This window comes from Watersipora subatra, chromosome 5 (genome assembly GCF_963576615.1).
Source record: "Watersipora subatra chromosome 5, tzWatSuba1.1, whole genome shotgun sequence".
Classification (NCBI taxonomy): domain Eukaryota; kingdom Metazoa; phylum Bryozoa; class Gymnolaemata; order Cheilostomatida; family Watersiporidae; genus Watersipora; species Watersipora subatra.
In genome coordinates, this window is record NC_088712.1 from 4,850,145 (window position 1) to 4,868,966 (window position 18,822).

Consider the following 18,822-nt stretch of genomic DNA (forward strand, 5'->3'; position numbering starts at 1 on the left):
AATTGCTAACAAAGAGTTTCCAAAAGTGAAGATATACGAGTAACATGAGCGCTACAAAGTTGAAATGCTGCAGCACTTAGGTAAGTAGGTCACATTAGTTGATATGTTCTACATTTAAAGTGAAGGATATGATTATAATGAGGGAATTGACATGAATATATTCAGTGTGTTTATTTGAACAAATACTTTATAACAACTTTTTATATTTTGGGATATACTTTAATTAATCCACCCAAGTTTTCTTAACTTGCTAAAAGCTATGTTTTAGCATAATTTTTGACATATACATGTACATGTAGTTTAAACAAATTACTGGTCAATTCTGTTAGATTTATCAATTAAATGCAATTCGTTATAGCAGGTGATAAAATTGTGTAACATTATTTGGCATTATCACATGTTTCTTTTAGACTTCAGATTAATTAAGACTTTTATACACTGTTTTGTGGATTACCTTTAGTGACATAACTTATTACTATCATTTTTTTTATTTTTTGATCAATGAGTGAGTTTTTTGAACTGGCAAAAGCATTATCGACCAATTATTATGATAAATTTGCTAATATTGTTATCACACATTTCAATTGTTACCATTTTTTATGATTTAATTTTCTCTTTTTTATTGATGGTGAGCTTTTAATTTAATTTTCTCTTTTTTATTGACTGTGAGGATTTTTTTGCAATAGTAATTGTTTTATATATCATCACTATTCAATATGCATTGCACAATCTCCAGCAAAAAATACCTGTGAAGCTTTAAACCAAAATACAGTCAATGCTGTATTAAAACAGTTCGTAGTTTATTAAAGTTATTAAATTTATTAAATTTATTACTATTTATTATTTCATAATTTAATGAAGAATGCTTGCAGAGTTAAATTACAAGTCACCGATTTTCTGACCAGATATTTAACAAGAATGTAAAGATTTTATTTCAATAAACTTTCTAAGTTGTCAATATTTAAGAAATGTATAACACAGGTAATTGACAAGGGTTCATTCTAAAATAAGATTCAGGAAATCTTATTTAATCTAACATAAACTCAGCATGTCACGATGACACCTGACAATGAAGAAGTCTTTATGGCCTAAATATGTCTGAGGTAAAATTCTTTACATATATTATATGAGCCACAAAAATTAAACTTACAAATAACTAATCAGAATAGAGAGCAGTTTTGTATTATCTCCAACTATTAGCTCCCAAACTTTTTCCTTAATACTTTTAGCTAAAATAACACCAACTGTACTTTGCAAATTAAGGAGACAGCTATTGAATGTGAAAAACAAATTGTGTTTTAACATTTTATTTGAAAACTTTGGTGTTTTTAGAAAAAATTCTCGCTCGTAGCAAAATGTATTATTAAATAAATTGCATTAGTTTAACACAAATTACTTGTTGTAATGCAAATGTATAAATTTTCCAAAGTTTTGACCCTTGTCCTAACTACTAAAGAGCAGGTTGTCTGTTAATGCCACCAAGTTAATTTTAAACACATGGTGTGTTACTTCAGTCACTAATATTTAAAAAATTGCTAGCAACCTTCATGAAACATTATTATCAAATTGCCTCATTACAAGGAAATATTTTCATAGCAATAAACTGTAGGTTTTTTCCTTCACTATTGCTAAATAAAGTAGAACTTGAAACGTTTTAGTTTAATCTGTATCTTTGTAAAAAACTTCAAATATACAAATGAAAACATTTTTCAACTTTTGATTTTTTTCAGATATTCTTTTTTTCAGGCAGTCACCAAGTGGTTTTTTGACCATAAATAAGGAAATGTTTTACTACAACATGGATGTAATCTCATACAAAAAGTCACTCAGAGAAGCTAAATATTTATTTGTTTTAAAAAAATCTCCATTCCCATAATTTATTCTTTATTTTCGAGTGTCACTATAAATTTAGTATTTCTTCAGCAACTTTAGGGGTTTCCACTAAAATAGCATCAGACTCATTCAATGGGCAATTAGTTTAACAGGCCAAATTTGTTTTTTGTAAATTTATCCGGGGTTTGATTCATTTTTATTGTAAAATAATCTGCTGGTTCTCTTTACTCTACACATAAAGCAAAAATATTTACACCATTTCATTGAAAATCCACCATATATTTATATATATAAATATATGTGTAGATATGTATTATATATATAATATATATTTTAATTATGTATATGTATGTATATATAAATATATATTTAAAAATGTATATATATATATATTGCTGAGAGATTCGCGTAAAAATGTGTCTAAGGCACTCGACCATAGAAAACGCATAAATGTGTCTATGACAGCAAAAGGATTAAAGAGAGTGTTTTATGTGAATATTACGCATTGTAGAATTCACATGTGCTTTGCAAGACATTGTTGGAACAAGAGTTTTTTGTAAGGTTTATCCTGCATTGTCTAAAATTGGTTGACTGTGCATAAATAGACATGGTTTGTCATTTATTAAAATCATTCAAAGTAATGTATATTGTCAACCGTAAATAAGTAGAAACGCTTAGGTAACTAGACATACTTTTCATTAACTCTGCAAGCTGAAGTGCTTTTAAAACACAACAAACAACTGGCTTAAATAGAAATTGAATAGTAGAATAAGAACTTGAGTAATGGTAAGCAGTTGATTTTCCAAAACATGATACTACAAAGTTACATGGTTGTTAGAGCAAACCATATCTTAGACTCTATAATCAACATTTAAATTGAGCTTTGTAGAATAATTCCTTGATGTTATTATTTTTTTTCTTTTCAGGAAAATTTTAAATATTTGCTGGTTGTTTTTCTCACTCTGAGATAATCCGAAAAATAAATGTAAGCCACCCTGACTAATTTGTTTGACACCCTTCACATAAAAAACTTTGATAGCTTAATTTTTACTTTCATAATATTTTTTCAACCAACTTGCATCAGCTAAAGCCAGTGCGGTAAAACCTATGTAAACAATACTAGTTTTTTGTGCTTAAAGCAGGTTTCTTTTTAATTTGATGAATAAAAAGACTGTGAGCAGACCACTACATTAATTCAATCTATCTACTTTTCTTAATTACTAGTGAATTAGTAGTCATGGGTTCCAGGTGATACCGTCATTTAAGGCGTGTATGCGAATATTTATTATGTAATGCAACAAAATAGTTTATTGGCTCAGCTGTTTGCGTGTAAATATCGAAGACAAATACCCTAGGTAAATTCTTCTGGTTTTAACTTTTCCTAAAGCCACAAGCCTGGCATCAAACAGACAAAACAGGCAAACAAAAAACACTTTTTACAACATTTATTAGTCAGTAAATGTAAAAAATAACAATAATTTTAGACTATTAACGTAGCAGAAACAACAAAACATCATTTTTGTTCTATAAAATAAAACTGTGAGACTTTGACCAATCATTGGGTCATTAGAATGATAAGAAATTGCTGCTCTTTTAGATTATATGGCCTGGCCAAAAAAGTGGACAGTCTAGCATTTTCCTTGATTTGTAGCTCATGTTTTCTGCAACAGTTGATGCACCAGTTATCCAAACTTATAAAAAGATAAATATAGTTCTGCACATCTTCTAATCTATTCAACTGACTCTGTCATAATATCACCAGTAACTAGCAGTCCCAATAAACTAGTAGGAGTATTGTTTTTTTTTCAAAAGGCAAGTTATATCTCAATTTGGTATATGGATAAAAATGTCTGTCTTGTAGAATTCAAGTTAGCTAAGCATAGCAGGCAAGCATTAGCTAGCAGGCAAGCATAGCTAGGATATCTATAGCTATCCTAGCTATAGCTATCCTAGCTATAGCTATCCTAGCTATAGCTATCTTAGCTATTGCTAGGATAGCATAGCTAGGAACAGGAGCAATGATACTTGCAAAAAGCCAATTAGGCCTACTGGTTAATTAAACTCAGTGGCGGTTTGGCTCTCAGTTAGATGACGATCATCTGGGAAACAACATCTGTTCTTAACAAATTGATTCATACCTAAAATAAATCTTAGTAAATTCCTCAACCTTCAAAATAATGATGATTGCCTAGGATAAAGTCTAAATGAAAATTTTGTTGATTATTTTGTTGTTTTTTGCGTTGTTGTTTTTCAAAATTTCAAAGCAAAGTTGAAAACAAACAAACAAATTAGGACACAAGTAACTGCACTCAACACACTTTCATATTAGCATCATCGTTTGTTGGTCACCAAAAAAGTTTTAACAACCGAGTATTATCCTACTTTCCTGAGTTTCAAATGCAGAATTTAAGGTAAAAAGAAACTTGACACACTTTTAAAAAATTGTAGAAAAGCATGCATTAAGATTTTAGTACCATTTAAACAATTTTATCAATTTTTTTACATAATTCCACATGCTAATATCTTTTTTTAATTCTCAGTAATATTCATTGCAGAATTTTTAAATTGACATAATAGTTTCCAAAAACTCAAAATTTATTCATTCTGATGAATTGTGTTTAGCTATTTGTTATCTTTAAGAACAAATGTCATAATCATCTACCATTGTATATCGCTTGCAGTTTGAAAGCTAAAAAATGTTTCAAACTATAATCTAATGCTTTTAGAATAAGGCAAATGAAACAATGGATTTTAGTTGGTTGAGAGTTCGAGAAACCATGTTTTGCAACCAAAAAAGTGTTCCTTTTTCATTTTTGAATATGGACTTTTGCAAGAGTGATCAGAATATAAGAAAAAACTATTGAGGTTTCTCGGTTAAATTAGACATAAACATATGAAATGAACCAAATAAAATCTAAAACTTTGGTTCGACCATTACCAAAACTGGTTTTATTCCGATGACTGCCATTTAAAATTTTCTTCACAAAAAAGAGATATGAGGGCTAATCAAATTTCAGACAAAGTTTGAATTGGTTTATACGTTGTATCTCATCAAGCTTCTTCAATTAAAAAATATAAGTATACAGTATTTGTGTTTGTAATTTTTGTTTGTTTAGTAACTATATCTTTGTATGCTTTCAGAATTATGCCCTGATGAGATTCTTGAAATGTGTGAAGAGAAGCTGTCAACTGTCCTTATTGGTGAGATAACCGGACATTTAGTAAACCATGAGATTAAAGACTATGCTCTCAAACTTGATAGAATTAGTACATTAACTTTAATATCTTAGCTCATGCAATGGTCCACTACCTTCTGTTTTTTGAAAATATATTAGATTTGTTAATAGTGTTTAAAAATGTGTTTGCAGAAACCATAAATCATTGTATTGAAACTTAAAAGCTATGTAAAAGTTACAAACATGAAAAAAATGTCTCAATATCTGTGAAATTTAGCTACGATGTTGTAAATGTTAAGACAATTTTTCCTGAAAATAGTTTCGTCTGTCATTTGTTAAAGCTAAGTCTACATTTTGGCTCTTATTTGCAGCAGTTTTACAGAATTAAGTTTTTTTTGATAAAAAGGAAGAAAGTGTGTTTTGGTTACTTAGACTTACATGAAAAATAGTGATTTTCTGTATAAAATGCATGGTTCTTATGAAAAATTAAAACGAAGCCAACCGCAGTTAAAGCAATAAAAATTTAAGAACCAAGTAAAAATAATAATTAAAATTGCATTATAAGAATCATTGTTAGCTGCTACCACAGTTTGATAGTGACAAAAAGTATAACAAACTTTGTTTTACCGCTAGATTTGAAATTTAAAAAAGCTACTGCAACACCTTTAAACCAAAGCTTCTCCCAAAGACAAACGCTAAAGTCTGTTTTAATAAGCATTTAACAGAAGTGAGGTAAGTGCGAGAATAACAGTAATTTATATTGGCCTGTGTGAACAAAATTAAAGGTTATGAGTGCATTAAAAACTAAAAGTTGGAAATAGGCACTGAGATAAAGATTAGAAATCATGTTAAGTGAATATAAATGTTAAGCAGTGACACAGTAGAATTAGTAGAACCTAGAGTAAAACAGCTCTGTACTGTGAAATCTCAAAGAGCAGGCTAGTTGACAAATCGGTTTGTGATATAATATTTACTAGGAAATATATAAGCAAGATTAACAAGCATATTTTTGTGGTGAATACTCGGTAACACAAAAAATGTGATCATGCACAAGAAAAGGTTTCTATAGGACAAACGAACAACAAAAGTATTAAAGTTCTTGCACCAATTAAAGAAAAAATTGAAGTTGCCGGAGAAACTGTTTTACCGAGACTGTTTGACATGACAAATGTTTTGTTGAAAGAAAAAGAAATGGCAAAAGCGTGTGGCATGTCTATTACTACAGTTGATTATTGTTTTTTTATTTTCTCTTGCATTGATTCAAAACACCTGTGATTTGAACAGTTGGAAGTTTAGGGGACACATCAACAAAATTCTGGGTCAAAATATTTTCTTTTCAGCAGCTTTCTAATTTTAAATTGATGGTAAAGTGACCATTTTACATTTTTTAATGAAGTGCATTCTCATAATACAATTTTGATTTGTTCTACATAGGGTTGGCATTATATGACCAAAAAATCATGTGCAAGGGTATAAAAACCATAGTAATTATATAACGAAAACATCACTTGGGAAAATTTTCAAAATTGTTACAAGTGTTGTACCTAATAAAAACTAGTAACAAAATAGTATGTTTGCCTTACAGTAATAACTATAGTTACCTACAGTAATTTTTTTTTTATTTGGTGCATTTGGTGCTTATGATCTGCAATAAAATGGAACATTATATTGCACCATTGTGAAGCACACGACGTAGGGGGTTTGACATGAATAACAAATGCCTATATAACATAAACTTTGAATTCACTTCAAATAAAGTTAACTTACTATCCTATATATTTAAAGCTGAGTTTTAAAACGAATTGTTAACTATTTTAATAAATTCCAAATTTCTATTGCTAATTTTTTTTCATTTCAGTTTTTGTTTTCACATTCATTAGAGCTTTTAGAGGACCTGTTTGTAATGTTTTTTTCAAACAACTTCAGCAACAAACTCGAATGATGTAATAAAGTGTTTGATAATAAAGTGGATTTTTGATAACAAGTTAAAGAAAGTAGTCATATTTTCTGTTTAAAGAGAACACAGCTCTAACTTTGCTACTAGTTTTAAAAGAGAAATAAGACCCACACAGTCAGAATGTAAAATCGTGCTAAAACTACATTTTTGAGTTATTCAAAGCTTTAAAATCAGCAAATTCTGAGGATTATGATGCATTCTAAATCGGATTATAAATGCCCAGGTTATGCCAAAATTTAGTAGAAAAGGTGTCGCGATAAACTAAAACTTTTGTTTTGAGTTTAAGTAGGATAAAGTTGACGATTCAAGAATCATAAATCATGGTATTTGTTTACAAATCAAAATGCCATAGCAACCGATCACTTAAGCTCAACTTATATTGATGAAACAAGGCATTCTTCGCATTAAAGCAATGAAAAAAATAATGGTCACATTTTTATTCAAATCCGATTAACGGTTGAGCTTTTAAAGGTCATGATAAGGTCAACAACATATGTCGCTAAAAGCTAACCATCCTGAAGATTTTCATTACAAGGGTATGCTTCAAACTGGGTACTTCTCATCAAGCTATATTTCTATGACTGCATATAATGACAATCCAACAACATATCAAAGTGTTGGAAGGGTATTCAGAATTGTCCAACTATACAGAAGGTCATGGTAAGGTCAATGAAATAGGACCACATAAGGCATCGGGGTGCAGGTGACCGATCAATAGTGACCATTCAATCTAGAGCTCTTTTTATGTAGTTTAACACTCACAGTGTAGCACAGAGTACACGGCAGAAATTTATTGTATCGCATTAAAGGGGTTTGCTTGTTACCTTAGTGGCAACTTGTCCAACACAACCATATCCAATGTTTCCTTCAGTAATCTTTGATACACAGTTTTAATGAGACTTATTTCTTCAGATGAAATAAAACTAGCACAGAATTCCCTACATTTGCATTAACTTATTAGTTTGATGTCAACAGCTAGAATGGGAATGTTATCAGCAGTGATAGGTTGATTATTGTTCTCTGTAATTTGAGTTAATTCATTAGGATTATCGTTATTACTTTCATTATCGTTAGCAGCCACATATTGCGTAAGCAGCTGTATTTCTAAGATTCCTCTATTATAACAATCCTCATGATCGCTTTCACTATGATCTTAGGCGGCTGACTCAGATTCTAAGTAGAAATACTCATCTAAATTGTTAGCATCAGCCAGCCGTAATTTTGCGACGGTTCTATTTTGTTTTAGCTTGAGGTGATAAAACAGGAAATAACCGCGTACATGCGCGCATCCGCAATTAGAGCCTATACTTACGATCTTGGGTTATGAAAAATTCCATGGCAACCACCGATACGGGTAGAGTTAAATGGCAATTCTGGCTTTATGATTCGTCAGAGACAAAAATAAACAAGACCATGTGAAAAAGCAGGGTTGAATGCACTATAAACCACTGTTTACTAAAATAGTGACGGTGAGTCATATAATAGCGTATAGCACGCGTAGCGCGCTATTGTGAACAATCTAATTATCACATGGTGGTACATTCTGACGGCCGGGGTCACAAATATTATCGTTTTACACGCAAAAATGGCTAAACTATGAGAATTAATAAATCATATGTTGTAAAAATATTCCCGTGTGTTTTAGCAACTTGATTTTGTTGCTCTTTGTGCATACATAATACATAATAAGCACTACAACTGCCAAATTGGAATTCAGGTAAACATTTGGCTGAATTTGTATGGTGAAATATGATTTTTTAGATGAAACGAAAAATAAACATCAAATTCCACTTCAGAAGCTGAAAAATTTATATATCAGGCTAATCTTATCCTGAGAGTGCACTGCACTTAGATGTGGTGATGCAATGCTTTACCATTACACTCAAAGCCTTTTGAATTTTGCTAAATTCTAATTACATGCAACCACAACTCTTGGGGCAAGCATGACAATTTAGATCTGATTGCCATAAAAATCAATTTTATATAACAGAGTTTGCGGAATATTTTATTTTTGACTGCAGTAACCTGAGCTGAGTTTTTTAAACTAGAAGTAATTTTCCATAGAGATACATTGTAGGTTGAGTAGTTGCAGTGTCAGAAAGAGGCTTATTTTGGGTTGGTTGCCTGAAAAATTGTCCTTTGTTTTTTTAATCGTTTGGTTCAAACGAACAAGTTTTATTGGGTCAAACAATAAAAATAGTGCGCAACTTCAAATTATTCAATTTAAGAAGATAATTTTCATCTAAAGGTTGTTCTTAATAAACCTAAATCTTTTACATATTTTTAACCGTGATAGAAATAAACTGATATTGAAAGTATAGGTTTTAAAATCTTTGGTTTGTTTTATTCTAGTGCCATTAAAAAACAACTAATAATATTGCCAAATATTTCCAAATAATTTTGAGACATAACAAAAACAATAATCTTAAGTATTTACAAAGAATCTCAAAAAATATAATTAGTACGTTAAATAACACATTTGGGGCTAATTATGTTGCTGAAGTCATGTCAAAGTAACACAACAAAAGTGTATCGTACCAAAATAGTTTTTTTACGTGCTTCAGTTTTAGGTTCGGTTTTTGTTTGCACATGCTACCGATAAATTGCTCTTGTTGTAAAAAAGATCAAAAAAAGTGTTTAATGATTTCAAAAAACCTAACAATTTTTTACTTATTTTTTTTAAGTTTCTGTATTAATACCTCGGCTCTCAGTTTTTTTTTAAAAGTTTCCGCAGTTGAAACAACTATATATTTTAGTACAGTCTCTGAACCCTTTTATTTAAACAATGCATAGCAGTTTAAAATATATAATAAATGTTCCTTTAAAAAACAAAGTTTTTCGTTATAACCACAAATTTTTTTTGTTCTTAGACAAATAACTTTCTTATGATGCTTATGTTTCCGAATCTTTGGTTATAATCCTTCAATTCAACCTCTTCAAGTAAGAACAAGTGCTAACAATCACATTTGCTATTATTGGTTTGTGTTTTCTTTAATAAGCTAATCAATCAGTTTATTTATGGTTTTGCATTCATCTAGATCAGATTTTACAGATTTTAACATTTAATAACCTGCGAAAATTTTTAAGAAGTTTCAAAGCCGGTTGGAATCATAAAAAAAGTTGGTCATAGGAAAAGTAGATTTAGGCTAATTAAATAATTTTCAAAACATACACAAAAACAACAATGTATCTTTCGCAGTATAACTCCGACTATGAAAAGAAATGAATGCGTTGGAACAGGGTCATTTTTTACTGAATCACAGAATAATAACAATTCTTATTATTATTTTATTGGTAGGTAACGCAAAATAATTTTGAGATGATGTAGACATTTTTGGAAGTAAGGCCAGAACAGCGAACATAAAATATTGAAAACCATGTTAAAATTTCTAACAGACCCCAGCAGCGCAGTAATTTGAACTTGTAGTATATCCTTCCTTTAAACATTTATGTTGATTAGCCCCTTTTCTAGTATTTTGACTGCACCTAATGCTCCGAACATGGTGAGTACAATTGTCACAGATCCCTTCCAGACCTCCCTAAGTCCCTTTGAAAACTCCTGATACTTCTACATTTGTTTCTCTTTTTTGTATTTTTCTCTCCAATTCTTAGTACAGCCAAGTCCATCAGCCATGTGTGGTCTGGCATTTTGTGGCCTATCACATTATTTGATCTTTTAACTTGTACCACATGGTCTGTGCGACTTTTCATGTTCCAATATAATAATTTCTTATTCTCTACGACTGCATCAGTCTCATAAGCTGGTGGTCATACCATTTGTTCATGGGTTTTGAATCTACACTGACTAAACATATTTTTTGCACTATTTTTGTCACTCCATTGCTTCTTTTGTTTTACTCTATTGTTGCTGTTTTGCTGCATTTATTTAGCATATGAAATTGGACTTTTTACACAGTTCGCACCTATTTTACAAAATGTACTGTCTATATAATTTTCTATATACGTCCCTCTCTATGTAGTGGGTAGTGTCTGTTCCTGAATTTCTCTCAACTTTGCTTCAGTCTCTTTTTTCACAATGCCATTTTTTATCTATGCATAGGATTTTTTCTTTAAGGTGTCTGATATTACATAAATATATCACTTTTGCAATTCATTTTCCGTCTGATCTATATTTTTTATTTACCTTCTGTTTATTTTAAGCCTTTTTTCCACTATTATTTTTTCATTGACTCCAGTAACTTGCTGTAGCTTTTCTCAGTGTAGTTCACTTAATCTTTCAGTTCAGATTTGTATTTTGTTATTGTCTTTTTTATTGCTGTTAGTCCTCATCTACCACAATTATTTTATGACTCCAACCATGGAACTTGAACAGCATAACATTTAAAGTCATAAAATTGCAAGCTTTCCGATTTATTTTTCTCAATTTTTCTTTTATCCAGGTAAGTGTTCTAGCAAAGTATGTGAGTGAAGCCACAGTTTATACGTTATTTGTTGTATTTTGGTTTTGTTTTCTTAACTGAATATATCTCAGTAATAATATATACTTCCTTCTAGGTTCCTTGCTCACTTTTTTGTTGTTTGTTTTCATTTTTATTACACAATTTATTTTGGTTTTACAATATTCCAGCAACTCATATATTTATAGTCACAATTTCTGAGACCTTTCAACATTTCTTGTCCAGTAGTCTTGTATCTTTCAAAGCCAACAAAGCACAATATTATGGTTCAATCCTCATTCTGACTCTATATGTGAATAGCCGGACCGTCTGCACTTGGCTTTTCAACTCTTCTTTGCTCTTTTCATACAGCTTCAGATCATCTATAGAAAGTAAAGTGTCTGTCTAGTCATTGGATTTTTATTCATAACTTATTTTTGCGTTGCTGGCTGTATTAAAACACACCTACAAATGTAGGTATACAACTGATGACAAAACAGTAATGAAAATGGTTAATATTTTTGAAATATACTCATTTCATGTTCACTGGCACAATGTTTTTTTCGTTGAATTGCTGTGTGGCGGCCCACTTTATCAGAACTCGCTTTAGAAAAAACTTTGATTTCCTTGGAATCTGTTGTTATCTGAACTGTCTCTAACATAGATGTAGGTGGTATCAAATTGTAAGTTTTTTTAATAATCAACTCAAAGCATGAATATATTGGTCTTCTTTGCTTCACATGGTTTTAATATTTTCTGGTCTAGCACTGACATATTTTCTGGTTTTTATTTCAATCAATCCAATGCATTCAGGATATTGGTAAATATCGTCTGAGATGTCTATCTCTATCTATCTATATATCTATCTATCAGGTATATGTGATTTCAAGTGGGACATTGTCTTGAAAGTACTCTGTCAAATTTTCATGCACATCCTTATATCATCACGAGTGTAATTTCCTTCCAGATATGTTTCAAGTTTTCATCTAAATTTTCGTCTTATTATAGACTGCAATTTATTGCCTAATTCGCTTTTTCAAGAATTATTTTATTTTACACTGCTAAGCTAATATGTTTTCTTTTTTTTCTGTATTCATTAATAAAAAATGTTCATTGTCTTTGTTCAACCTTTCATTCCAAAATAGTTTGACTTTGTCAACCTATCTTTTCATCTTAACCATAGTTGATCCTAGTCGTTGCTTTTTTCTCATTAACTCTATTGCCAAATTTTCCTTTATGTTGTGTTCATATTTCACCTCATTGCTGTAATTATCTTAAGCTGTCTCTGTTTTTCTTGTTTTAATCAGTCTAATTCATGTTTTTGCTTTTACCCTTTTTTGGATAGTCCGATGTGACATTTTAGTTTTTGACTAATCTTCCTCTTAAGCTTCTCTGTTACCAACACTGCAATCACCTAGAAGTTGATGCAGTGTTGGTAAACAATAGTCTAAAAGTGATTCACTAATCTAGACTTGTTTCACTCACATGGGTGTCTGAAATCTGTCCTACTTCTTGTAGGTACATGTTTGTTAATGTTATTGATGTTATTTATCCTTGTAATCAAATTATTTGGAATATCTTGCAGTGGCAGTATAATTTCTCTTTTTTCTCTAAGATCTTCAATGTAGCCAGAATTAAAACCTTTCCTTTTTCTTCTGACAATGCGTCAAACATCCCTTTTTAATTTTATCTCAAGTTTGACAATTGCTTTAACTCTCATCCCCAATCTTCAGTTGCACATCTGTTAATCCTTGCTTCAGGATGATAGTCTTTGATTGGTTTACGTGTGTCTAACCTGTCATAGCCAGTTTTATCTTTATCTTGCTACAGTTTGATCATCATCTTCATTCATCATCTTCATCTTCATTTTCCTAGAGTCATTATCATAATAACATTTTGTCACCATGATATTATTCAGCATGGTTTTCTTTCTAAGTTGATTTGCTGATCTTCCATTGGCAAATACTTTGTGATGACCGGTGTCTGTTTGGTTTGTTTTTGTGTGTGCCACAGAAAAACTGTCAGACACAGCATCCACTGCAAGCCATATCTGTCCTTCACACCTTTAACCTTTATGTCTTTAATTTTATTCATCATTTTATTTTATAAATACAGTTTTAAATTTTATTTCAACTGCGTTTAATGTTAGTACTATTATTGTTGTTATTACTACTATAATTATTATTATTATTTGTTAATTTTATAACTTACACAATATCAAACAACTTAAATTGAAAAAAGTATAGGTTTTTCACAAAAACGTTGAAGATCTATTAACTTTTTTTATTCCTTTGATTGACACTCTGAAGGGAAAGATTGCTTAAGGTTGATGTTTTAAAATGTTTTGATTTTGGCAAAGCTACATTTCATTATTAGGGAAACTACTGCTAAAGTTTGATAACAATATTTTTGTTTGTTAAAATATAGTTTAGCCTTTTATTGTTCACTTGATGATAAAAGCCGTCAAAAATGATGAATGATTTATAAACTAAACTAATGCTTTTTCATTAAACATGAGCTGCAATGTGAGGTATTTTTTTCAGCTAGCAGAAGTTGCGATCCACTAAATTGTAAAATGTTTGGAAGAACAAAATACTGCAGAAGTTGGTCGAGCTATAGAATGGTTAACAACTACATGCAACACAAAGCCTTTAGAAACAGGAGGAAGGACAGTGAAACAGTGGATAGTAGATGTTGGGTTCTGGGTAATTTGTAAATCTTAAGCACAAAAACTTTAAACTTTATAGGATATTAGGAGAACTTTTTCTGGTTTACTAAACATGTTGTATCACTACATAGCTCAAACAAAATTATCAATAATCTAAAGCCTAGAGTGCCTTGGTTGAAAAACAGCCATGAAAATGTGTAAGAAATCATGATCTTACCAATTATAGAAAACTTAGAAATAAAGCAAAAAGTTTCATATTTATTAAAAAAGGCAAATACCACTGACAGTCATGAATTTAAAACATCAACAATCATAATCTGGTCGTCTATAAGGATATTTATCAACTTAAAATCATTATAAATTGGAAATTCATTTATCTCTAAACGGTTACTTTAAGCCCTCATATTCATAATAGTTTAAACTTTCTCTTTTCCAATTTTAAATCTCGCAACAAAATTTATTATATGTCAGCTAACAATTGATATTGTGATGGGTTAGGTAACCATGTTTTTGATATTATTATTCAAAGTATAAACAATTGAGTGAGGCATGATTTATTTGGTCAATATTAGATTGAACGTTTTAAATTCCTAGCAATAAGCGTTAAGGAAGTGGCAAATTATTTAATATGGTTGAAAGTTTTTATTGCAAAATACAAAGTATATAAAAGCCAAATTAATCATGGTTAGTTTTATGTTTAACTCATCAGAAGAGAGTAAAATACAGGTTTTGGTAATTATAATAAGATGTAAAAAGTTGCATTATAATACACTAAAAATGTAAAAGTTAGAAAACGTAAATATCACTTACACATATGAATATGTGGAATAGTGGTAATTCAAGTAACGTTTTGCAACTTTGTGCAGTTTAATAATTATATTTTTTGTTTTACCTAATAAAATTACCTTTCAAAACTCAAGCTACTTCAATTAAATCTAGTACTTTAAAATGAATACTAAAATAGGCAGTTACAGTAAATAACTGCTACATGTAGGCCTAAGCTATTTTGAATATAACATTTTATATCCTAATTCTTGCAAAAAAGTAAGCCAACAAATCTAAAAAAAATCATTGCGTATTTAAATCTGTGACAAGCAACTCGTGTTTGGTTTAAATTTTATAGAATAGACATAGTGAAATCATAAACACTTTTTATTTTTTCATTAGTTAGAACCATTAAATTGATGCAATTTCCACAAGCTCATGTAAGATCTCAACACCAAATATTTTAAAGCTGATTTTTTACTAAGTAATTAGCGTATTTATCAAAATGTTATATTTCATCAACATTATCTGTTCATGTACAAGTTCTATCAAGACCATCTTGAGTTGTTGTTTAATGCCATGCGGAGGTGTGGTATGTACTAGTAGAGTGCTTGTTAATTCATCTCATTCAAGTGTAGCTGAAAACGCACATATTATGCTATCCAGTATGCAATTTCACCTGTTGGATATAGCTTTTCAGACCACACGCTGCTTTCAAGCAAAATATGTCAAGTGGGCCAAATCAAGGATAATGCAAAAAATGATATCGCTAAGCGTCAAGATAATGGAAGCCAAAATCTAAATATAATCAATTCATATATTGCTGGACATCATGATTTTGCTCGACTATGAATCTATTTTCTTGGTATGTTTGATTGTAATGTGAAATTTTGGCTGATACCTTAACTGTTTAATAATTTTCTTATAAAAATCAATATTACTCAGTCCATATTTTAGCACTATTCCCATTTTATTTCTAATTGTAACAAAGGATAACTGTTATTACTTTAGGAGGCTGGAACAACAACCCAGCAGTAGAGCAGTTCCAGCATACATTTAGGTGCTTGGTTCAAGATGTGGTGTTACACCAGGAACTACTGGTAATATTAGATCTATAGATGGCACTGCATTGTTACAAAGTTCTACTACCTATGTGCCACCAACTGTTGTTAGTGAAGATTATGATGAAGATATTATTGACAGACAAACTATGCTTGCCGAATGAATGTTAAACATTACATCACATCCTGCTCTTGGTAACATTGTTGTATATTTATCTGGTTGGCTTGTCAGAAAACTGCTTAAAAATTGTGTTGCGGGCCACATTGACTCTCCCTAATTCAGTCTAAGGAAGTTAGCAAGTATGATGATATTCATGTTCTATTAGGAAATAAGAACAATGGTGGCTTTATATCTCCTTCTGATGATGTTGTAACAACTGTTATCTGCACCGAAAAGTGTCTGAAGGCGTCTACATCAGCAAATCAATGTTTGAAATATCTTAAGATTCTGAAGTGTGTAAAAAAAGAGATTGCACGCTATAATCTATTTGAATTAAAGCAACATTCTACTGACACTCCTGTAGAAATTGATAATCCTCACTTTTCACTACTAACTTTAGTAGTTGAAACATATTTTGAATTAAGACAACACCACTTTGCCAACTTAAGAAACCTAGATTTACATAAAGTGGACATCAGGCATAATGTTACAAAAAACATATGATTTAGAGGACAGTGAACTGGTATGTCGCTGTGACATAAATTGTCTATAGCCAGTTTAAGTTAGTAATCATGTTTAAGACTTCTTTATATATATATGCATACGAATTGTACAGTTTGCTGGCAAATAGTAGTTCAATTTATTATATAATTTGAATATACTATAATGCTATTAGACGTTATATTAGGATCATCAGAGCACCTGGCTCATTAATTTTTTATCCATAGATCAATTATTTTCTAAATCACCAACAAATTTGACGTTCAAATGTAATGTATTTAAGATTTATAGTTTGCTTTATATATGCATACGATTTGTACAGTTAGAAGTCATTTAGTTGTTTAATTTATTATATGCTTTTTATATATAATGCTATTATATGTTGTTTTAGCATCCGAGCATCTAGCTCATTTTCTATGCATAGATCATTTATTTTCTAAATCACAAATAAAGGTTGTAGTCAAGCATACTGTAGTTAAGATTTATAATTTGCTTTTGGTCTATATCAACCAAAAATACATATAAAAATAGCACAAATCAAAATATATTAAGTGTCGAGACCTACTGGTGCAATAGCTAAAGCTAATCCAAGCTCAAGGCCAATCTAACCACCTTTTGAACAAAGCAAAGTAAGTTGCAAAATTTAAGTCAAATGTATACAACATTTTTGGCAAGTGTTCTGCTCTTGGGGATGTAAACAACTATTGTGATCTCTTGTTAGATAGTCAATAAGTTTTAAAGCTAATATTCACTGGGCTGGTAAGGCGAGCAATTACAATGATACCCTTAAATCTACGTAGTAGAAACATCTGTTGATAAGAAATGCAAATTATATAGAGCCCATATAGAGTTGTCTGCCTATAATTGTTGAAACCGTGTCAATAGCCATCTACACCAAAGTTTATAGCATATGAATCTGTAGATCTTTAGCTAGTTTGACTTTGATATATAGGTTTAATGAACATGTAGATCTTCATCCTGACTTTGATATATAGGTGGATTAAGATTGGTGATGGATAAAAGCACCCACAAGCTTGTTGAGACTAAATGTTGTGCAATGTTGCTAGCTTACTATAAAAGAGAGCGTGACCATGTAGCATAGTTGAGGATGGCGCTCAAAGTGTTACGCTGAGCATTAACCTTGACCATTTTAAGGTTAGTATAAATCAGTGGTCAGAGGCTATACTCTGTAAAGAAGTCTATTGGTTTGGATCCCACTCACTTTGTCAGGCCATCAGGTTATTTTCAATTTTAATCCTGAAACATTTTAGCCATCAGATTACCTTTAATATAAAAAACTAAAAGTGGAAGAAAATTGCTGATACTTTCTTGCGAAATTGTTATTTATCTTGTATCATATTCTGTAAGGCTATGAAACTCTTTCTAGACCAACACCTTTGGACGAACATTGTTAGGAACTAGCAGTACATGTAGGTAAAAAATACTGATGATTTTAAAATAATAAATTCAGATGATTGCCAAATGACTGATGAATAAAATATATAGCAATACAATATGGAGAGCTTTTCCTAGTCTTCCTTTTATTGACTCTAACAACATCTTCAGTTATTGAACCGGTTATATGAAGTTAGATTTATTATACAAAACAACAATATAACAGTGCCTGGAATGTGTTGGTTGATATGAATCATGAAGTACTAAAAACAACAAACATATAAGTAAAGAATTAAAATGATGTTACTGTTAATAAAGTTAGTACAACGTCAACTTGACATATAATATAATTTAATGAGCTGGTGGACTAATATTAAAAGTAGGTTAAAGCTTATTTCAAGGCAACGAAACTATATTCACTTATTTAGTTCTTCAACAGGAAACATTACCATATAAAATTATTACTGGTAAATTTATATGCTCTTAGAGCATGAAAAACTTCATGATGAGGGTTAAACGTGGACTAATATTAAAAGTAGGTTAAAGCTTATTTCAAGGCAACGAAACTATATTCACTTATTTAGTTCTTCAACAGGAAACATTACCATATAAAATTATTACTGGTAAATTTATATGCTCTTAGAGCATGAAAAACTTCATGATGAGGGTTAAACGTTGTCAAAATAAATATAATTATCAATTGGTTTGCCGAGAAATTCGATCATAAGCAAAAAATCTTAAAAAAGGTTAATTTTCATCATGCACCAACCAATCATAATGATCACAGTAAGGGCGAAGAAAGACAACTCTTGATGACAGAAACATGAAACTTTGTTTTGTACGGCAAATCAGTATTTCTACTGAGCAGTAGACCGCTACATCAAAATCATTCTTGCAACATGGATACAT